Source organism: Pteropus medius, unplaced genomic scaffold, assembly GCF_902729225.1.
Source record: "Pteropus medius unplaced genomic scaffold, Ma_sr-lr_union100, whole genome shotgun sequence".
Classification (NCBI taxonomy): Eukaryota; Metazoa; Chordata; class Mammalia; order Chiroptera; family Pteropodidae; genus Pteropus; species Pteropus medius.
Window position 1 is genome coordinate 6,034,448 of NW_024354886.1, and position 22,211 is coordinate 6,056,658.

Genomic DNA, 22,211 nt, shown 5'->3' on the forward strand with positions numbered 1-22,211 from the left:
AGGGCATTTTGGGGGCATGTTCTTGTTAAAGAAAAAACCACAAGCCAAAATGGCATCCCTCATGCTTTAAAGTCCATGGTACTGAACCTAGATTTAATAACTGATCTAATTGCAGTTCCAACCTCTTCTAGAAACTTAATTAACTAGTCTGGAATTTTCTGGTCAAGCACCAGTAATCTGTCACCTAGGCCCTCTCCATTCCCCCATAGAAAGAAGAGGCAATCTACATGATAAAAACCCTTCCTTTTTTCTTCCCCCAAAGAAAAGACAGGCCCCAAAATAATCCTTTCTTTTCTTTTGCCAAGAGAGCCCTTCTAGTTGATAGATGGGATGTGTCTGATGCAGGAATCAATTAATTAAAGCCAATCAGATCTTCAAATTTACTGAGTTGGATTTTATCTTTTTAACATTCTCATAGTGATCACAAAGAAGCAAGAGAAGAAGCAGGAACAGGGAGACACTTTTTCAAACTTCTACTTGTGTCAAGTCTATGATAATAACCAAAGTTAACCATAGTTAAGCTCAGATTCTGCAAGAGGGTGGGATTATGGACTCTGCTTCTGTTATGAAAAGAATTGCAAGCTCACAAGACATGGTGGATACAGAGGAGGGTGAAGAATTGGAACCCTCAGTGTAATCTACCAAGATCTTCCCACAATTATTTATGTTTTCCCTCCATGCAAAATATGCTTACCCCACTTCAAGGCCCCCCAAAAGGCTCATCCAATTATGACATTAGGCTTAAAGTCCAGGATCTTATAATTTACATCAGGTCTGATGTGGCTCTTGAATGGAATACCTATTATCTAAAAAGACAAGTTATTTACCCCACCCAACTCTCAAAAAATACAATGGTGAGTCAAGGACAAAATAACTACAATAGACACTCCCTTGAAAAAGAATAAGGAAGAATAGCAGGCATAAAGCAGTCATTGGTCCACAACACTTCTGAATTCAGCTGGGCAAATCCAGCCAGGTCCCCCTACTCTGGGAATGGGGAGTATTCCTTGATTAGGCCTGACTCTACTCCCTCAGAGTGGCTCCCCAGTCCACTGTTCCATGGCCTTTGGTTCTTTCTTTTTCCATTATATTCCTTGTCTTCATTGGAAGAAACAGCCTTCAATGGTAGCTGAGAAATTTTCTCAGCTTGCTTCCTCCTGATGAAAAGTAGGCATCCCAGAGGCCTTTGTTCAAGTTGAATACTTTCATTCTCTGTCTAGACTAGCAGTACTTTTAAGGATCCAATACTCTAAAAAAACCTTGGAGTTGTTTTATATATCTGATTGGACTCCACTTCATGCACCAAGAACCACATCCCAAATTCTCTTGATATATGCTTCTCTGCTGACTTAGTCTCTGGTCTGTGTCAGGGCACTGCAAGGAATAATGCCTTTAAAATTCCTAGAAGAACTTTTGTTCAACTAAGACGGTCTAGGAGGCCTTGCCTTGCTTTCTCAAAGGACTTAACACTCTTCAGTCACAGCTCTGAGGCTATTTCTTATTTCGATAATCTTTATTGACCTAAGAGCTGGGAATGCGAAATAGTTTTATTTTCCAACCCAGAAAATTCTGCCTCCTTCACATTTCCTCCAAATTCTGCTTATAAATTGACTAGTCCTTCCTTTGCTCACTTCTTTCTTATAAAACTTATCAGACACGGTAAGAACCAGCTGACACTTTCATCATTCTGCCTGGAGATTTTTAGCTCAAAGCTGCAAGTTCATTGAGTACATTTTCTATCATGTTGACAGTTTTACCAATTGTTTTGCTACTGTATAACATGAGTTGCCATTTTCCCCACCTTCTTTAACATTTTCTTCACTGTTTCCAGCCTCCCCTGCCACTTAGCCTCAAAGTCAATGCCATGTATTTTAGGTTTTTGTTATAGTATCACCCCACTTCTGGTACCGATTTCTGTATTGTTAAACTAAATTCAACTGAGTAAATTTGAGGATCTAATTGGCTTTATTCAATGACTCATTGGGTATCATCTCATTTAGAAAATAGAAAGGAGCTCAGAGGAGCTGTACAAAATGGAAGGCTTTTATAGGCCAAAAAAAAAAGAAAAGGGTTGGAAAAAGAAAGGTTCTAACAAGGAGTGGATTGTATCAGGCAAGGTCATCTTCCTTTGGGGGAAGGGCAAGGGTTTTCATGCAGATACCTTACTAGTGCTGATCAATTGATTCCAGATTGACTGATTAAAGGTCATATTCCTGTGGTAGGTTGGAACTGTAATTAAGTCATGGTTTGCTGATATAAGGCTTAGCACAAGTGATTCCATTTTGGGCCTATTTTTTTTAAAAAAACAGTATCTGTTAGCTATTGCTGCATATGAGTGCCAGGCCCAGGTGGTCCCAGGTCTGGCTGTGATCCAGGCTCCCAGCTAGGAATAGGACCCAGATTTAGAATGTTACATTAGTGTAGTAGGGCGCCTGCACCTAAAATATGTAAATATACTTCAGCTTATTGTATCACGCATGTGTGGCTGAATGCCACTATTGTACTCTGCTATGTATGGAGCCATGCAGTCCCCTGGAGAGCAGAAGGGGAGCACGAGAAGGGGAACACAAGAAGTAGGTGCAATACCGCGCTCCCCCAATAGAATTGCACCTCCTACAATAGAACTGTGCTCGCACAATAAAGTTGGTGCCCGCTGTTTCATTCTCATGCTGGCCTCTTATGCATTCTTCCAACCAGGTGTTTCACCATCAAACCTTCCCTCCTCGATCAGCTCAGCGCTGACACTGCATAACAAACAATCCCAAACCTTAATGGTTTAAAACAATCATAGATTATTTCTCACAGCCAATGGTCAACTGAGCGTTTCTGCTGATTTAACTTTAGCTTACTCATGCATCTTTAGTAAGTCAACGGGTCTAGCTACGGGCTCGCTGGTCTAGGATAACTACTCCTGAGACAACTTGTATCTCTCTTACAACCCTCCAGCCAGCCTAGACATGTTCTCATGCTAGACTGGGCAAGTTCTTATAGCAATTACAGAAAAGTAAGAGATAAAATGCAAACACGTAAGCATTTGTTTAATCTTCTGCTGGCCCCAAGCCTGCTAACATCCTATTTGCCAATGCAAGTTACATGGCCAAGTCCAGATTTAAGGGATAGGGAAATAGACTTGCTTCTTTTGTGAGACAGAAGATTTATAAAGTCACAGGGCAAAAGATGTGGATATAGATAGAGGTGAAGAATTGGGATTATTAATGCAATAAATCTATCACAAATTATTAATGAACGATTGGCTAATTTTTCTTTTCTTTGAGAAGCTCTCTTGCCCTAAAGTGATTAGATTTGAATCATCAATCAAATAATTTAAGTAGATTTTCTTCTTATAAAGTTTGTTTTTCTTAGAATCCTTAACATATCCTTTTAAATGTTGACTGAGTGAAATGAAACAAGAGGCTTCATTAGAATTAAATGAAAAAAGTTTTATTCAAAGGTCTTAAGAAAATTCCAATTTGAAAAACACTGCCAGGCAAAACTCAGTGTTCTGAAAAAACAGAAAAGTTGAGTTTTTATGATAAAAAGCACATTCTTGAGAAGAATCGGTCCTGCATTCTTAGCCTGTGGATTGGTCTGAGATGGTGATCTTCCAGATGTCCAGAACTTTCCTATGCTCTTCAGAGGATTATCTATAGGACTTATACATATCCAGGCATTAGCACACATCTGCAAAGTTCAAAAGTTTGAGTACCCAGGCTAAAGTTAAATCATTTTCTTCATGTTTCAGCTCACTGATTTTTGTTAGCTTGACTATAGTGACTCCATTTGTTTCTTCACTCTTTCCTCCAAACAAAAGACACCAGTATACACGCTACTTCTATTTTTTAAAGCCATAAATCATTTTAAAACCCCACTGTGGACAGAGTAAGGAGAGGGGTGCCTCTCTGGAGAAAGATGTTTTTCTTCTTTTTTACAGAGCTGCCTCCCTGACATTCCCCCTCTCCTTATGTTTAGAAGAAGAGACCCTGGGATTTCTCAGAATTAATCTGACTTTTAGGGACAGGTTGTGGCACTAGGAAAGGCAAAGGAGAAATTAACATGTGTTGAGTTTTTATACTTATGACTGACATCTCGTTTGGGCTGTATAGCTCTCTAAGATAATTATTAATATGTCCATTTTACAGACAAAGCAAAAAAAAGTGTAAGTAAAAGTAAAAAAAGTATACTTAAGAGAACATGATAGTATAAGGTAATGGTTAGTTGCTTCATTCATGCTAAAGTATTAATTTTGTTTCTTTGCATAGATAAATAATATACATTAATAAATATTGGTAAAAAAAATTCAACTGCGTGAACTTGAAAATCTAATAGGCGGTATTTACCATGGAGTAGCATCTCATCTAACATGAGAAATATTCTGAGGAGTTATAAGAAAATGTAAGGCTTTTATAGAAAGGAGGGTGGGGCAAAGAGGTCATTACCAAAACAAAAATGAAAGTTCATTGGAAGAAAGTAAAAGTTCAGGATGATGACCAGCTTCTTATTGGCTGAGTTGAAGCATTTTCCATTGGCTGGGCTTGTTGCTGGGCAAGAAGAAAATCTTTCTTTTTGGGGGGTAATAAAGTAGAAACACCTTCCTGTTGGAGATAAAAGGTATTGTCCTTTCCTGTTTGAGGTAATTGGTGTGGAGTGATAGGGTGTGAGCACCCTCTACAGGCCTTCCTCACTCTAATTTTAGTTGAGGTTTCCTTCATTAATTTTCACAATGTTTCATTTAAATCTAACTTTACATTTAGAAGGGTAATAATCAGACTTTTCTTTAATTGTAGAGGCAAGTCAATAAGATGATTATCGAATAGTGGCAAGAAAAACATGAACAGAAAGTATTTTATTCTACCATTTTGGAAAGGAAAATAAATATGACTAAAAATAAATCCATAATATCATTTCTTACTGTAATGTTTAGGGAAAAGATTTTGGAAGATTGAGATATTCTGTGTGTGTTTGGTTCACTGAGGTTTGTGGATGCTCTGGGATAGAGATGATGGGGAAAGGGGGCCGGGAATAGCTAACATGACAACTTTACGTGACAATAGCTTACGTGACAACTTTAAGTGGAAAACTGGAGATGACAAAACACAAAAATATCAAACTATATGTAGGAAATTATCAGAGTAAAATTCACTAAAATGTTAATAGTCGTAATTTCCGTACATTAGGAGTAACATTGATTTTTTTCTTTCCTATTTTTATGTGTCTATAAACTTTAAGAGAATTTGGCATATTAAAGAATCTGACAGATTAGTTTTGTAATTTCAAATTGAATTGTGTGATTTATTTCAGGCTTGTGATCTGAAGTTGAAAGTTATAAAATAATTTGACTATGTTTGTAAACAGTATTGAAATCTTTAATATAACTTGATTTGCCATATTTAGAACCTTGAGTTATTAGGTTTATGAGTTATTTACACGTTTAAGAAGATTTTTTCTTCTTTGACTTGTAAATTTGCCCTGTGAAGAATTTGAAAAAAAACCAAGTTATATTAAATTTGTAAATGTAAATTATTTAAGAGAATTTAATCAACTAACTTTGTAAATAGCATGAGTCATATTCAAGCAAATTTAATACATCAAGCCTGTGGACTAAATGAACATTAATCAAAAAACAAGTTATTTCTATTTTTATACAAAAATCACAAGATTTCAAAATAGAACATCAAAGTTATGCAAGTTAAACTTAATAATTTTAAGAAAACCTGTTTGTAAATTTACAACTTTAATTGCAAATTAATTTAAACATGAGCAGCTGCAAACAGTCCTTTCTGGGGCCTGTCTTTTAAGATTATTTAATCATGTGAAGGGCTTACGGAGTACCTGTGTTCTGCAGATTTCTGATACCGAAGTTTGGGGTGCGTGGTTCCGGCAGCTGGAAGAATATGCCAAGAGCCGTGGGCAGATGAGACATAGCTTTATTCTGGCATAGCAGGACACGGCAAGGCACAGGCACGGTTCCAGCTCCCCCACAGCCTGCACAGGCGGGGCTGTTTTTATATCAAGGTGCATAATAGTGGCTTAAGGCCAGGTACTGTAATCAATCACAATCTACAGGTTGTATAGGACGCTGTATCTAGGGTCATCCCGAACGCTGTAGCTAAGGCTGCTCGGAAACCGCAGGAGCTTGCTGGGAGGGAGCCTGACTGCATCCATTTTGTTTGTCAGTCCCCTCACCCAACAACCTGGCATGGAGTAAGCCTTAAATAAATGTTAGCTATTCCCGGCCCCCTTTCCTCATCATCTCTTTATCCCACAGCATCCACAAACCTCACTGAATACTCATTGACTATCTTTTCTCTTGATCCAATATTTTCTAGGAGTCTGGCTTACAGGAAAACCTAAATAGAAAAAGCACTTTATGGTAAAACATGTCCATTTGCAACAAAATTTCAAAGAACTAAAAATTAGGACTATTCCAATAGTAGGGAAATGGTTGAGCAATTTTATTTATTCCTTTATATACCACTTTCATTCAAACAGGATTTAAGGTGGTTTGCTGAGGCCTGATAAAACCAAAAAGCAAGATAAAATACATTTAAAACAAGGAAGAAAGATAAGGCAAAGGGAAAACAAAGATAGCAGAGTGGGAGAGCCAGGAGTGGGGTTAGCAATACAAAAAAATACACGTTCGAACGTCATATGTCTTGCACCGTAAGACTTGCTCTAAGCTTTCTAGCAGCCATTTCAACTCAAATTCAAAACTCGCACAGTCCATAAGCCCAAATCCAATCAATCGCTCTAAAAAAGTTAAACTCTTCTTGAGAGCGAGACCATAAAAATATCCTCCTTTGAGTAATTAGAGCAAGGGTCTGCGTAATTAATGAGCACCATCCTCAACAGCTTCTTGGAGAGAAAATACAGTGACAAGCGCTTCCCCGAGGATAGGCTGAGACACAATTCGTGCCACCACTCAATGGAAGGCCCATATTCCCGGGCTTAATCCAGGTAATTTGATACGGAATGAATACATAATTGACGATAACCCATTTAATGAACTATTACAATGCGTGCCACAGTATGGGGGAGGCTTACAACTTTAAGTGGAAAATCGGAGATGACAAAACACAAAAATATCAAACTATATGTAGGAAATTATCAGAGTAAAATTCACTAAAATGTTAACAGTCGTAATTTCCGTACATTAGGAGTAACATTGATTTTTTTCTTTCTTATTTTTATTTCTCTTTATTTTTTACTTTTTTCTTTGTTCTTTTTATTTTTTACTTTTCTTTTTATCTTTTTTTTTCTTTCTATTTTTCTTTAGATGTCTAGCAAGAAATACAATGGGTAAAACTAGTTTAAAAGATGATTCAGATAAAATCTGAACCAGGGTTACGCCAAGCCTCGCAGCAGCGCCGCCGCGCGTTCTAACCTGAAAAGCCTGAACCTGCGCTACTGGAGTCCTAGGAGAGGCCCACAGAGACGCTGTTCCTCCGCGCAGCCTAGAGAGACCGCGGAGTTGGCTGGGGGCGGAACCGTAGGTCCTTCTGACTCGTAATCGGCGGGCTGGGCGGAGTTCCGCTGTTCAGTGTAAGTGGGTCGAACGCCAGCAATGGAAAGCGAAAGACCTGCAGGTTATACCTCTGTCCTGCCCTCGTCGAACCTTGCTGCCAGCTCCCGAGGAGAGCGGTTACGGGTCCCGAGTTCCTGGCAGGGTTGACACCAGCTGCGCATCTCCCTGTGCCCGGGTTGTGGGTGCCCTGGCACCCTCGGTGTTCCCCGACCGTCTCGTCTCAGGCTTGTCCATCCCCCAGTCCTCAAGTTTCCACCCCTTCGACAAGTGGTGATGGGGAATCCCGGGCCATAGTGAACAAACCTCCCGTTCCTGGAACTGGTGACCTTCGTGGTTGTGGACGTGGACTTAGATACGAAGAGTGGAGGCGCCTGGACCGCCCTCGGAAGGCTCTCTACACGTACCTGATGCTAAAGAATTACGGAAACGTCATCGCACTGAGTAAGGACTTGCTTGTGACCCACTGCCGGTCCGACTGGAAGGCTTAACTGCAGTTTCTTCCTCACTGAGTCTTTCTCCGCAGTCCCCCTTCCCGTGTGTTCTGGAACGTGTCAGGGACTGGAGGGCTTCCAGAATGTGTCCAGATAGACCTCTGAGCTCAAGTTTCTTGTTTTTATTTGTTGTTTATTTTAGTCAGTATTTATTTCTTCTTTATATTATTTTTATGTCAGACAAAAAGGCTTGGAATTTTCCTGTGTCCCTTTTTGGGCTGCAAGTCCTCTTGGTCCGTGTGCTGCTGGATCGAGCTGAGCTGTGCGTTCCTGACCCCTCTCTTTTGGCAGGGAGACACTGGTCCCTGAGGCAAGAGATTTCTACTCTTAGACTTATGTCTTCTGATTCTTACCTGTTCAAAGTGGAAACTTTTCTAAGCGTTCTCAATTATTGCCTTTCTCATACTGGAGTTCTCTGTCGAAGTTGCTGGCAGCAGGATCCCAGGCCTGGGACTGACTGGGTTTCTAGGGTGGCTGCTCACCCTTACTGTCTTTCAGGGTCATCCAAGACACACAAAAAAGACGTGCCTACAAGGACCACATTACTTTCCAGGTCTCAGTATGATCTGGCACCAGAGAGGGCATATTTCTCCAACTTCCCCAATTATATGAAATGAGTCTTTACTTTTGTCACTATAATTCTGTATCAAGATGACTTAATTAGTTAGGTTAAGTTGGGAGGACATTAAGGTGGAAGATTCTCACCTTGAGTTTGCCATCTCCTTCCTCTTCCTTGGTAGTTAGGAGTGCCCCACCCCAAGTGTTGGAAAAAGGACGTAAAAATGGAATGGAATTGAACTCTGCCCTTGTTATGAAAGTGTCGTAGAAAAGAGGTTCCAGGATATCTAAAACGGAAAACCCGAAATATAGACCAGGCTTTAACTCTCTATTGTCAGTGTATCTGTAATGATCAGCAGAAAATCCTTTATCCGAGAAGCTTTTTTAGGTTAGAGTGGACAGCAAGAAAGAAAGCTATGGAGTGTATAGCTAGTCATGGGAAAAAGGAAAGAAGGAAGCAAATGGAGTATCTAGTGCCAGTGAGGAGGAGCCAAGGGGCAGAACAAAGAGGACAGCTTGCCTGTGGCCATGAGATTAGGGAGCTCACCAGCAGACAGTTGCTCTGATACCCTGATTCCTTAACATGCTGGCCCTTTTCTTTGTCCACAAATAGAATTTTCAGTTTATAAACCTGTGATAAGCCATTTTTAAAGAGGGGAGGCCTTGTGTACCTGGGCTAGACAAAGAACCATAGCCAGATGCATGAGTGCAGGAAAGCCTTTGGGGCTCCTTTTGTGACCTGCCTTCAACTTGTACTGATTATAGTAAGTAATTCTAAAGGCTTATGAGTTCTGTTGTTAAGGATATAGTCTTATTTTAATTAGTTTTTTCCTCCTGGTTGATTTTACTATTATCCAGCTTTTTTCTCTCAGGTCTTGCTTTGATTCAGAGTTATTGTGAAGGAAAGCTTAAGATGGGGTTCTTTTTACCTTCCTCAGTTCCCAATAGACTTAGGATTTCTAATTGAGCAGAGTGTAGCATTTATAGTTCTTATGTGCTCTGTTTAAAAATTGCATCTTCATTTTCCTTTGGAATTGTAAGCAGAGTAGAGAATGAGACTTTGGATCTGAAACTCCCACATTCTCAGAAACCTCATGTTCAGATAAGCATCACTCTGAATCCAGTGGCCCCTATCCTGACATTGGACTAGGAAAAGGTGTGTGGGTGTTGGGGATGGGGCCTCCAACCCTATTTCTTCATCTCTCCCTTCTTAGTGAAATCATAGAGAGTTCTAATCCAGGGATTGAGAAGAGGAAGGTTATCTTGACAGGAAAGGCTGTTTTGCCACTTGAAGGTGAAGACCTTCCCTGGCTGGTCAAACAACCAAGAGCCTATGCCTGTTCTACCGTCTCCTGTTTGCTGAGGGATTGGGCCCTGGCCCTAGTGCAGCCCTAGTGCAGGACTGATGTACTCCCTATGAGCCAGACAGCTTGGGTCAGTCCTCTCCATGGGTTTGCTAAAGGCAAAAGAATAACTTCAACTACTAGACATTTATACAGTTGGAGCTCTATTGCTAAGGCTAACTTAAACATTAGACTGTCAGATTCTCTTTAAAAACTAAATCCAATAAAGTCATTGTTTTTATTCATTTTTACCTCCATGCTCTTATGAGTACAGGAAGTCACTAATAATCCTCTCCTAGCTGAAGAATGAAAAATCACAGTTTCCAGAAAACCTAGCTTATCTATTTAAACAGTGCTACAAATTATTAAGTAACCAATTGGAATTATTGACATTAAAATTTAAAGATCATTTTTCCAGGATATCTCTGAAGTCCAAGAGTCTTGAAAGACTCCTTAAAAATAACATTAGCAAGAACAGTTTTGTGACATTGAATAGTATTTGCTTTTCTGAAGCTGTAGGAGAACAGAGAATTTTTTTTTCCCTTCTGATCTTGCTGAGACTTTTTTCACCAGTAGTTGGGAAGGCCTGTAGTTTCAAAGCCAGACTTGGAATTCTGTTAGTACAGGAGGAAGAAAGAGAGGCAAATCTAAGAAGCTCAAAATTCACAACATGGAGAGGAAAAAGGCTACATAGAATACTTACCAAACAGAACATGGGGATGTAACAGAGTCCTGTTTCTCATCTATAGAATCTGGAGGAGACTTGTTAGGTATAACACACATCAAATTTAAGTCCTAGCTGATCCCAGCCACTCAACGTGGCTTTTGAAGCCCCCCGGGGTTCCAGTGAGGAAAGGGGAGAGAAGCTGGCCGGTGGGACAGGCCCTGACCCAATGAGTCCATGTGGGGCAGCTGCTCAGAAAAAACCTCCTCCTGCCCCCAGTGGTGGCTGTTATGGTATCAGGAATCTAGGGAAGGACGGACGGGGAGCCAAGAGAGATCCATAATCTCCATGGCCTTTCCTTCCAAAATACTTCACTGTATCAACTCTGGGAATCCTTACCGTGGCTCTAGAGGCTCTTTGCTTTCTATCCAGGATTTCAGAGAGGAAGATCCCAAAGTGTTGTATATGTTAATCCTGTGAAATAGGTCTTCTGAATTATTTACTATAAATGTACACAGCTGTTGGAAGAAGTTTCTTCCCACTGCAGAAGTAGTTTTCAGGTGAAGAGTTGGAATTTACTCTAGGCCTTAGGGAACACTTTCACTTAAGTAGGGTATCCATATATCCAGGTTTGTTTGAGGCAATTCCAGTCAAGTCCCAGCGTCCTGGTGTAATTAACTAGCATTCCCTTTCACTCAGAAATAAGAAGTAGCCCCAATAAATCATACGATCCCTGGAATTTTAGGACAGATCACATTTGCTGCAGTATCAGTTCCTACTCTGAATTCCCTCCCCAGTCATTCTCTCTGACTGGACCAGCTGGACTAACTTGCCTATAGGCCCCCTCAACTGTAAAAGCCATTAATCCCTTTTTTTTTTACCACAGGTTGGTCATGCAATTGGTGTCTGTACTTTCTATGGCCATTGACATTATGTGCTTTAACAACATTCTGTCCGAAGGAACACTGAAAAATATTTGAAACCCTGAAACACCCTGAAGAAAATGGAGCATTGACTGGGACGTCCTGTGCAATAGCCTGTAAAGTTCATACTGCTTTAAGTTGTTCTTTTTTGTGACTACTTAACGCACAGATCAGGGCAGCTCCAGGATAGATGAGGACCGTCAGTCCAGATAGGATTTTGAAATAAGTTGAATTGAGGCACTTCTAGGGAGTCCACTATCTCTAGGGAGCCATAACCGCCCCCACTCTTGTTGTCTGACTCCCAGCTGCTTCAGTTACGTTTACATTTCCTACTTGGTTACTTGAAGACTTGGGAGTTTGTGAACTCAGCTCTCAATTTCCCTGTCTTTGTTACCTGTTCACATTGGAATGGGATGGAGACAGGCTCCTGTATAAGTGGAGTCACAGGGGACACAGGCCTGGCACTCAGGCACACACCACCAGATTCACAAACATTCCAGTGTTAATCGCTAACCTTCACTGAACAACTCCTGCTTTGCAGGGACTGCTCTAAGCTTTACCCATCCTGGCAACCTTAAGGGGGTGGGGTGCTTTATCCCCATTTTATAGGTTAAGAAACTGGCACAGAGAGGATGATAACTTGCCTAAGGTCATCTGAATGACACTTAAAATTATTGTTGTTTTTCTGGTTATAGAAGTAATTATTGTTCAGTATAGGAAATTTGGGGGTGAGGGGGACAAAAAACATAAATTTACAAAAGTACAAATTAAAACGATTTCTTTCTAATTGTACCCTGAGACATAACCCCAGGCTTATGGGTTATGCCAATTTTTTTTTTTTCTTTTTCTGAGTGTATATTTTTTAAAACACTGCTGGGATCATATGATACATCTGTTTTATAACCTAATTTTTAAAATATCCTTTACTGTGAACATTTTCCCATGGCAGTGCTTATTCTGTTACATCATGTTTTTTAATGGCTGCATAGTCTTACACACTTAATTTTGTTCTTAACTTATTTTCCTATTGTTAGACATTTATGTAACTTCCAAGCTGTTATAATTAACCAGCATACAAATTTACAATGAGAAATATATCTGGCAAGCAAACATGACTATTTCTGCAAGTTGGTCACATGTCTTTACCCTATATGAAAGTATGTAAGAAATCAGACTATATCAAAGAATTCAAAAAAGGGGCATTGGTCTTAATAACGGGTGAGCAAGCTATGTGATAGCCTGTTAACATGTCCTGTACTTGGATATTTGAATAAACATACACTGCAGATTTCCAAGGTACATCAGAACAGTGCCTGAATCATACATGTCAGGGTCTCCTTATCCACACCTGAATGTCTTACATGGCTGTCCATCATGTGTACATACTACCTTGTAATCTTTCCCTATAACTTACATCTCATTTCCTTGTGTGGAGAATTCATATCTTTGTAACATCAAAGTATTTAATTGACAAAATGTATATTAGCTTTACATACTATTAAACGAATGCATAGATTGGTGGAAACCTATTCAGTATCCTTTTCTCTTGGAGACATTTGCAAATTGATTTAATGTGTGTGCATAATTTTTAAATCCAAGCAAAGACTTTGTTTATTGCTATAGACATCCATTCAACATTTTTTTTTTTTGCATATCTAATAAGTACTCCTTCCCTCATAAATATATATACTGGTGGGGTGGGACTTAGATGTTATTGAGTTTTACTGTGTGGTAGCAATATATTGGTGTCTGCTCAACTACTCTTTTTTTTTTCCTGGCATAAAATAACAAATTTATTTTTTCACAGTTCTGGAGGCCTGAAATTGGTGTCAGTGGCCCAAAATTAAGGTTTTAGAAGGGCCCTGCTCCTTCCAGAGCTCTAGGGGAGAACCTGTTCTTTGCCTCTTCCAGCTTCTGCTGACCACTGACATTCCTTGGCTACTCCAGTCTCTGCCTCTGTGGTCACTTCACCTCCTCTTCTTCTGTCAGTGTGAAAATGCCTGATTCTTCTTGTAAGGATTTGCATGGTTGCACTTTGGGCTCACCTGGATAGTCTAGAATGATCTTACCATCTCAAAATCCTTAACTTCACATCTGCAAAGACCCCTTTTCCGTATAAGATATTTACAGGTTCCAGGGATGAAGATCTGTTACCTTGGGTCTTAACTGAACAATATCGACATTATTCAATATCTGCTAAAAATGCAAAACCAAATCTCTTCATGAGGACACATCAGACAGACCAAAACCAAGGGCATTCTGCAGAGCGATGAGCCTGTGCTCTTCCAAAAAATTGATGTTATAAAAGACAAAAAAGAGTGGGCACCATTGGAGACCAAAGGAGCCTAAAGTGACATGACAAAAAAATACAAAGCTTAATTCTGGATTAGATCATGAATGGGGGTAGGGGTGGAGGAATGCCACAAAGGACATTATCAGAACAATTAGTAAAATTTGGAATAATAGTAATGCGTCAATGCTAAATCTGAATTTTGTGATATATAAGAATGTTCCTTTTTTACCTCTTTGCAAGTTCTATTTTTTATTTTTATATATATTTTTTCAATTATAGTTGACACAATATTATATTTTAATTTCAGGTGTACAACACAGTGATCAAACATTTATATAACTTACAAAGTGATCATCCCAGTAAAACCAGTACCCATCTGACACCATACATGTATTACAATATTACTGATTATATTCTCCATGTTATACTCTACATCCCCACGACTATCTTGTAACTACTAATTTGTACCTCTTACTCCTCTCCCCACTTCACTTATCCCCCTACACTCCAATCTGACAACCATCAAAATGCTCTCTGTAAATATGGACTTGTTTCTGTTTGTTTATCCTGTCCTCTAGATTCCATATATGACATTAGTCTTTCTCTGTCTGACCTACTCCAGTCAGCATTATACTCTACTCTAGGTCCAACCATGTTGTTGCAGATGGCAAGATTTCATTATTTTTTATGATTGAGTAATATTCCATTGTATATATGTATCACCTCTTTATTCACCTATTGTTGGACACCTAGGTGACCTCCCTATCCTGGTTGTTATAAATAATGCTGCAATGAACATATTTATGGATTCACATGTCCCTTCAAAATAGTATTTTGAGTTTCTTCAAATAAATACCCAGAAGTTGGATTACTGGGAACTTCTTTGTCTCTTGTTATAGATTTTGTTTTAAAGTCTCTTTTGCGTAAATATTGCTACCCTAGCTTTTTTGTTTGTTTCTCTTTTCATGCTGCATCTTTTTTCATCTCTTTACTATCGCTCTGTGTGTTCCTTTAGATCTGACGTGAGTCTTTTGTAGGCAGCACGTGTTTTCTTATCCATTCAGCCACCCTATCTTTTGCTTGGAGCACTTAATTCATTTACAGGTAGAGTAATTGTTGCTAGATACGTAGTTATTGTCATTTTATTATTCATATTTTGTCTTTTTTTTCCTTCGTAAAGACGTCCCTCTAACATTTCCTGGCTTTAGCTTTTTCTTATCTGGGAAGCTCTTGATCTGTCTTTCGATTCTAAATGATAGCTTTGCTGGGTAGAGTAATCTTGGTTGTAGGTCCTTGCTTTTCATCACTTTGAATATTTCATGCCAATCCCTTCCAGCATGCAAAGTTTCTGACAATCTCATGGGAGCTTTCTTGAAGGTAACTAACTGCTTTTCTCTTGCCGTGTTTAAGATTCTCTTTGTCTTTAATCTTTGCCATTTTAATTATGACGTGTCTTGGTATGGGCCTCTTTGGGTTCATCTTGTTTGGGACTCTGCTTTTCCTGGGCTTGTATATCTATTTTCTTCACCAGGTTAGGGAAGTTTTCAGTCATTATTTCTTGAAATAACTTTTCAGTTCCTTGCTCACTCTCTTCTCCTTCTGGTACCCCTACCATGTGAATATTGGTATGCTTGATGATTTCCCAGAATGCCCTTTCAACTATCCTCATTTTTTTGGATTCTTTTTTCTTATTGCTGTTCAGATTGGGTGTTTTCTGCTACCTTATCTTCTAAATCGCTGATTTGATTCTCAGCTTCATCTAATCTACTATTAATTCTTCCTAAGATATTTTTCATTTCAGTTATTGTATTCTTCATTTCTGACTGGTTATTTTTTTGTTTTCTGTCTCCACTTTTATGTTTTCTATTTCTTTGTTAAAGCTCTCACTGAGTTCCTCTGCTCTTCCCCTAAGTTCATTGAGCATCCTTATAATAAGTGTTTTGAACTCTGTATCTGGTAGATTTCTCATCTTCATTTTGTTTAGTTCTTTTTCTGGAGCTTTGTTCTGTTTGTTCGTTTGGGACACATTTCGTCGTTTCCCCATTTTGGCTGCCTGCTTGTGTTTGTTTCTGTGTATTAGGTAGGGCTGCTATGTCTCGCATTCTTAGTAGAGTGGCTTTATGTAGTAGGTATGCTGTGGGTCCCAGTGGCACAGTCTTCTCTGGTTACATGAGCTAGGTACTCCAGATATGTCCCTTGTATTTGTGGTATGTGCCCTCCTGTTGTAGTAGACCTTGGTTGCTGTTTGCTTGTCAATGGGAGGGATTGACTCTGGGGCTGATTAGTTATGATGACTGGCCATGACCAGTGGAGAGGTTATTGTGCCATGGCTGACCCTACAGAGCAAGATTCACTGCCCTGTCTGCCATTTGGGTGTGTCGTCCTCAGATGTGACCCTAGGTGGTACTTTGGCTGAGACCAAAGCCAGCCACATGGCATGCTGGCTGGGGCCTCCTGGGTGGGGCCCTGCCACAGGCCAAGTTCAGCTGCAGCCTGTGTCTTGCTGGGGGCCACCTGGCATGAGCCACCAAGCAATTTGCAGATGGCTTCCACCCACACTGGGCTTGGAAGTTCCTTGAGAGGCCAAGCCACAAATTGAGGCCAGCTGCCCCTAGTGCTGGTCTTGGGGCTGCTCAGCTAGAGGTACAGGGCATGCTGAGGCCAGATGTTGCCTGTTCAGATTTTGCGAATCTTTGAGAGGTTATAGGAAAGTCTGCAACATGAGCCAAGACAGGGCATTTGTATGAAAAATCCACTGGAAACGACTTGGATGGCCTGAATGTTGAGAGGGACTGGGTCTCAGGGAATCACCAAGGAGGGGCAACTAGTGTTAGCTACTTCTCCGGAGACTCAGCTATGGCAGCCGCCTGGGTCTGTAAGCCAGGCAGTGAGCGGGGGTAGCTCAGCAAAGGAGCAATGCCCTCTACCAGCACTTCTGTCTTGGAAGAAAGCTGCCCTTCCAGCCCTCGCCTTGAAGCCAGACACTTCAGTTCTTCCCCATATGTCCCTGGTGCCTTTTGAGCTATTGTCTGAGTGCCGAAGCTCAGAGTGAGTCCATCAGCGAGTAAGTTCATGGGTGCCCTTTAAGAGGAGTGCCTAGGATACCCCCTAGCCCTTTGCCTCACTGAGCCATAATCTCCCCTGATTTTGTTACCAAATTCAAGGGGTTCGTTTTGCCTGCACACGTCAATAGCCAAAAAGAGATACGGACAGGAGTTTGCAGCAAAGTAGCGGTTTATTTAAGGAAATGGCACCAAGCCTGGACACACAGGTGAGCTAGTACTCAAGACCTGTCTCCTTAATGGTCTCTAGGGCAGTGGTCCCAAACCTTTTTGGCACCAGGGACTGGTACTTCTATCAGAATCTAATGCCTAATGATCTGAGGTGGAGCTGAGGCGGTGATGCTAACGTTAAAGAGCAGCTACAAAGACAGATGAAGCTTTGCTCACTGGCTTGCTGCTCACCTCTTGCTGTGTGGCCCAGTTCCTAACAGGCCATGGACCAATACTGGTCTGTGGCCCAGGGGTTGGAGACCCCTGTTCTAGGGGATAGATTATATAGAGGAAAACTGATTAGTCATGGTAGTTAAGGGAGTTGGGGTCATGGGCTCTACTGATTGGTCAGGGCTAGAGTAGGAGGTAGTTGATCATTGCATCAGGACCTGATGTCAGTCATAGCCTCATTCTGTCTGGTTTCACGGGGATGCTAGTAAGGCTGTCTGCCTTCATGGGTGTGGAGCTGCAAGATGTTATCTTTAGTTTGATCCAAACTCTGTTTCTGTGTTCAACAGATCTGAGGCTTTGTTCCTAAGACTGTTTAATGCTGACCTAAGGGTTTAATGATTAAAGGAGTGGTGGTGCATTATGCAGAAGGATAAAGAGAGAAAAGAAGCAAGTGAGCCCAGGGCTAGTTAGAATCAAAGAGAAAGAGGAGAAAAAGTCATTTTAAAGAAGTGAAGATTTGCACAGTTACAGTTTTTCACAGCCAGAAGTTATGGGGACTTCTCTTCCTGGCACTGGCACTCTGGGCTAGGGAGCCTGGTGTGGGGCCAGGACCTCATGCTCCTTTAGGAGGACCTCTACACTTGAGATATTTCTCCCGATTCTCTTCTCAACCGCTACATGTGAGAGTGTGGGATCAGCTCATTTCCTAAAGTAGCCTCTCCTGTGTGTCCCTAGTTGTAGGACTTGTGTTCAGCTAGACTTCAGGTGACTCCCAATGATGGTTATTCTGTCGTTTAGTTGTAATTTTAATGAGGTAGTGAGAGGAGGCAAGCACAATATTTACCTACTCCTCCGTCTTTACCGGAACTCCCCAGCTACTGTCTTGTTACAGTTTTTAGTTTAGTGTGCATTTGCCAGTTTGCATTGTTGTATAGACATTTTAACTTTACTATGTGCAAAAACAATTTGGATTTTTAGAATATTTTTGAAATGTTCTTATATATAGTGTGGAGAGTAGAACAAGAAGGAAAATGAGAGAAGGAAGTGTTTACGTGGTGTGTGTGTGTGTGTGTGTGTGTGTGTGTGTGTGTGTGTGTGTGTGTGTGAACATTTTCTTTTCCCTAGTTTGGTAGGGTCATGGAAAGCTATACTTAGTTTAGCTTTTTAAGGTGTTTGTATAAAGTGTTTATGGAGTTGCCTTTGAAGCTGATACATATGTGTAAGCCTCAGATGAGATAAGCCTTTACCTCTTGAGGATCACTTTATTTTGAAATATAGCCAGAAATTATTTAGTAGAATCTGAAAACCAAGGGACTGACTATTCAAGCCGATGAATAGATGTTTAGTCAAAAATGTGTGTGATGTGACCTGGGAATTTTTTTGGACCTTAGGTGTAGAGGGTATGCAAATTATACTCAGTTTGAGGCTCACTGCCATCACCGGTCAAGCGAGGTCCCTCTTACTTATTCCCTATTTTCTTCTTAGCCCACTTTCACCCCCAGAAGTAGGCAATTCTTTATCCTGTTTAACGTGTACCTTTTTGTCTTCTTAAGAAAGGTGTACTTTTATGTGGGGTACATTTTCTTTTTTAAAAATAACTTTTATTATAAAATAAAATTCATGTCAAATATAAAAAATTCAGTCAATAAAAAAGGTATAAAATTTAAATTTACTCATAGTCCTACAACCTACACTATGAGCATTTTGATGTATATACTTCTGTCCTCCAGACATTTTCCTACACACATATGTGCCCATATATATTGAGTTAAATTGAAATGATTATATATATTTTATAATCAAGTAATGATTGTCTGTGCTCTTTCTTGCCTAGGGTTTTCTGATTTCCAGTCTATTCTTCTGGAGTGGCTTCTTCTCAGTAGTAAGTGCACAAGGTAGACATTGTTTTCTCACATTAAAAAAATCTGGAGGAAGGCAGTTCCAGGCAGTGTGGTGTCTCCATGATGCCATCAGTGCCCCAGATCCCTTTTTTCCTACTGCCATCCTTAGCATGTGGCTTCTTGAAGGTCATATCATGGTCAAAAGATGGCCACTGTAGCTCCAAGCCATCACATTCACATTCCCAGCAGGAATGTAAAGCTAACTAAGTCAGCTCCCCTTGAAGGAGTGCTTCTCAAAACTTTAAATGTATGTGAATCAAGAGGGGACCTTGTTAAAATGCAGATCCTGATTTTGTAGGTCTGGACTGTGGCCCAAGATTTCTGTATTTCTAACAAAGTATCATACTTTCAATAACAAGACTTTAAAGAGCTTTCTGGAATCCTTGTCCAGTGACTCCTGCTTTCACTTCTTTGGTGAGAACTATATCATATAGCCAACCTTGGCTGTGGGAAAGGCTGGGAGATGTGGCCTTTTAACTGAGTACTTTGTCACCTTGAATACAAATGTGTCTCTGTTAGTAGAAAAGAAGAGAGTGGTGTTGGTAGGTGACTAGCAACCTCTAACAGAGTGCTCAGATCACATCGGAGAAGCTTTTTAAAAAATCTGTCCCATTAATAGTCACAGTTCATTTTTGGTAGCAAGTATAATTTTCACTACCTGCTCTTTATGGAAATTTTTTTCAGGAGATGTTCTCAGTGAAACCAAAATTATTTTATAATATACATGAAGTGATGAACCTTGTCATTCTTTCCAGATGCAGTTTCTGTCTACTATAGTTTTCCCACCCTGATTTGTGAAGTAGGTGGTCTTTGGGAGGAGCTGCAATGGGCTGAAAGAGACTAGCTCTCCTGTTTGGCTTGGCATATATGTTTACCTTTTACATTCAGCCTGTGATGCTATTTTAACTCCAGAACAAGTATTTAAGATCTATCATTTCAAAATAAAAAAGCTACAAAATCTCCAAGATCTCGATCCAACTATAAAAGATATTTTTGACACACTCTTGGTCATCAAGAGCAAGTAAATGAAACATGAATGACAGAATGACTGCAGTTCACTCTACTTTTTAGAAAGTTTGAACAAATTGAAAGATATCCAGAATATATAAAGTACTCCTACAATTCAACAACAAAAAAACTCCGGTAAAAAACACGCAAAGGACTTGAATAGACATTTCTCCAAAAGAAGATACACAGATGGCTAATAAGCATATGAAAAGATGCTCAACATCACTAATCATTAGGGAAATGCAAATCAAAACCACAATAAGATACCACTTTGTACCCGTTAGGATGATTATTATTAAAAAAACAAAAACAAAAACAAAATAACAAGTGTTGGTAAGGCTATGAAGAAATTGGAACCTTTGTGCATTGCTGGTGAGAATGTAAAACAGCCTCTATGGAGAATGGTATGGCAGTTCCTTAGAAAAATTATCATATGATCCAGTAATTCCACCTCTTGGTGTATACCCCAAAGAATTGAAAACGGACTCCGGTATTTGCACACCCATGTTCATAGCAGCATTATTCACACTAGCCAAGAGGTGGAGAAACCCAATGGATGATTGGATGAACAAAATGTGATGCATGCACCCACACACATACATACACGAATGTTATTCAGCCTCAAAAGTGAAGGAAATTCTTACATGCCACAACATGGATAAGCCTTGAGGACATTATGTTCATGAAATAAAAAACAGAAAAGGACAAATACTGTTTGCTTCCACTTATATGAAGCACCTATGAGAGACAGAAGTAGAATGGTGGATTCCAGGGGCTGGGAGGAGGGAGGGATGGAGAGTTTTTGTTTAATGGGTACGAAGTTTCAGTATGGGAACATGAAAAGAGTTCTTGAGTTGGATGGTGGTGATGGTTGAACAACAATGTCAATGTACTTAATGCCATTGAACTGTACACTGAAAAATTATTAAAATGGTAAATTTTACGTTTCGTACATTTTGCCACAACTTTAAAAAAAAAAGAGTGGTTGTTGGTTGGGCTCAGCCGTGAGGAAGCCTTGTTTGGGATTGTCCTTTCAGCCTGGATGCCATGGAGCAAAGCCGTAAACAACTACAGCCCTTGTCTAACACGAGTGAGAAATAAATCTTTGTGCTTGTTTAAAAAGTAAATAAATAGCTACATTTTATATTTTACCATAATAAAGAAATTTTGAAAGAAAACTTTTTTTATCACCTCAAAGGATTTATTTGGGGAAAAGGAAGGGTTACAACCCAGTGGATGTAGACATGGGAAGCCATATGTACACTCTAAGAAAACTTTTTTTTTTATGAAAGTAATACAAGTTCTTTGTGTTAAAAAAGTATGGAAGGTGAATACCTCTCTTAATCCTTTCCTTCAAGAGTTTAGGATAAAGCCATCTAGATTTTATGTGTGAATATATGTATTTTAAAAAGATCAAGATGAACCTTGTTTTCCACTTACAGCATATTACTGCATTATGAAAACATCTCCCGGTCTTTCCACAGAGACCAACTTTATTCTCTTTATAGCTCTTGGTATTTCATATGTAGACATGTCATGGTATTTCTGGCCAGTGGACATGTCATATCCATCTGGCCAATGGGGATTTATCATCATGATGCTTTTAGTTGCTTATTTAGCAGCCCAAGTTAAGATGGAAGTGAAGCCTACCAGTTTTTTCCTCCACATGAGAGATGTTGGGTACATTATTACCCACAGAGTCTGGTTTCTGAAGTGGATTTGGGTGTGAATTCAGAACTGCAGGGCTGTGCACACTCCCCCTTTTGTAAATATTCCTGCCTGTGTGTGTGATCCTTCCCTGGTCATTGGGAGTTGGTCAGGGTGTTACCTAATGTAATTGACACTTCGAAAGGCCAAAACAAAACAGAGTTTGGAGTAAAGGAAGGTTTATTGATCAAGAAGGTGCCATCTGAGGAGATGGGAGACCTGATAGTGCCTCAGATCCGTCTTGCTTGCTGGACTAGGTTGAGTTTTTAAGAGGTTAGGAGGAATGCATATGCAGAAGCAATGGTGGAGCAAGTTTTAATTGGAGGACTTGGTACTTGGCCATTTATGGTAAGGGGTG

General features: G+C 40.0%; 1 long non-coding RNA gene across 1 annotated transcript; it reads left to right on the forward strand.

Moving 5' to 3' along the window:
* The first annotated feature begins 7,423 nt into the window (after nucleotides 1–7,423).
* On the forward strand, nucleotides 7,424–13,026 carry LOC120597681 (uncharacterized). Its single transcript, XR_005651430.1, has 2 exons — nucleotides 7,424–7,963; nucleotides 8,194–13,026. It is a non-coding gene; the product is annotated as an uncharacterized LOC120597681 (long non-coding RNA).
* Nucleotides 13,027–22,211: the final 9,185 nt, after the last annotated feature.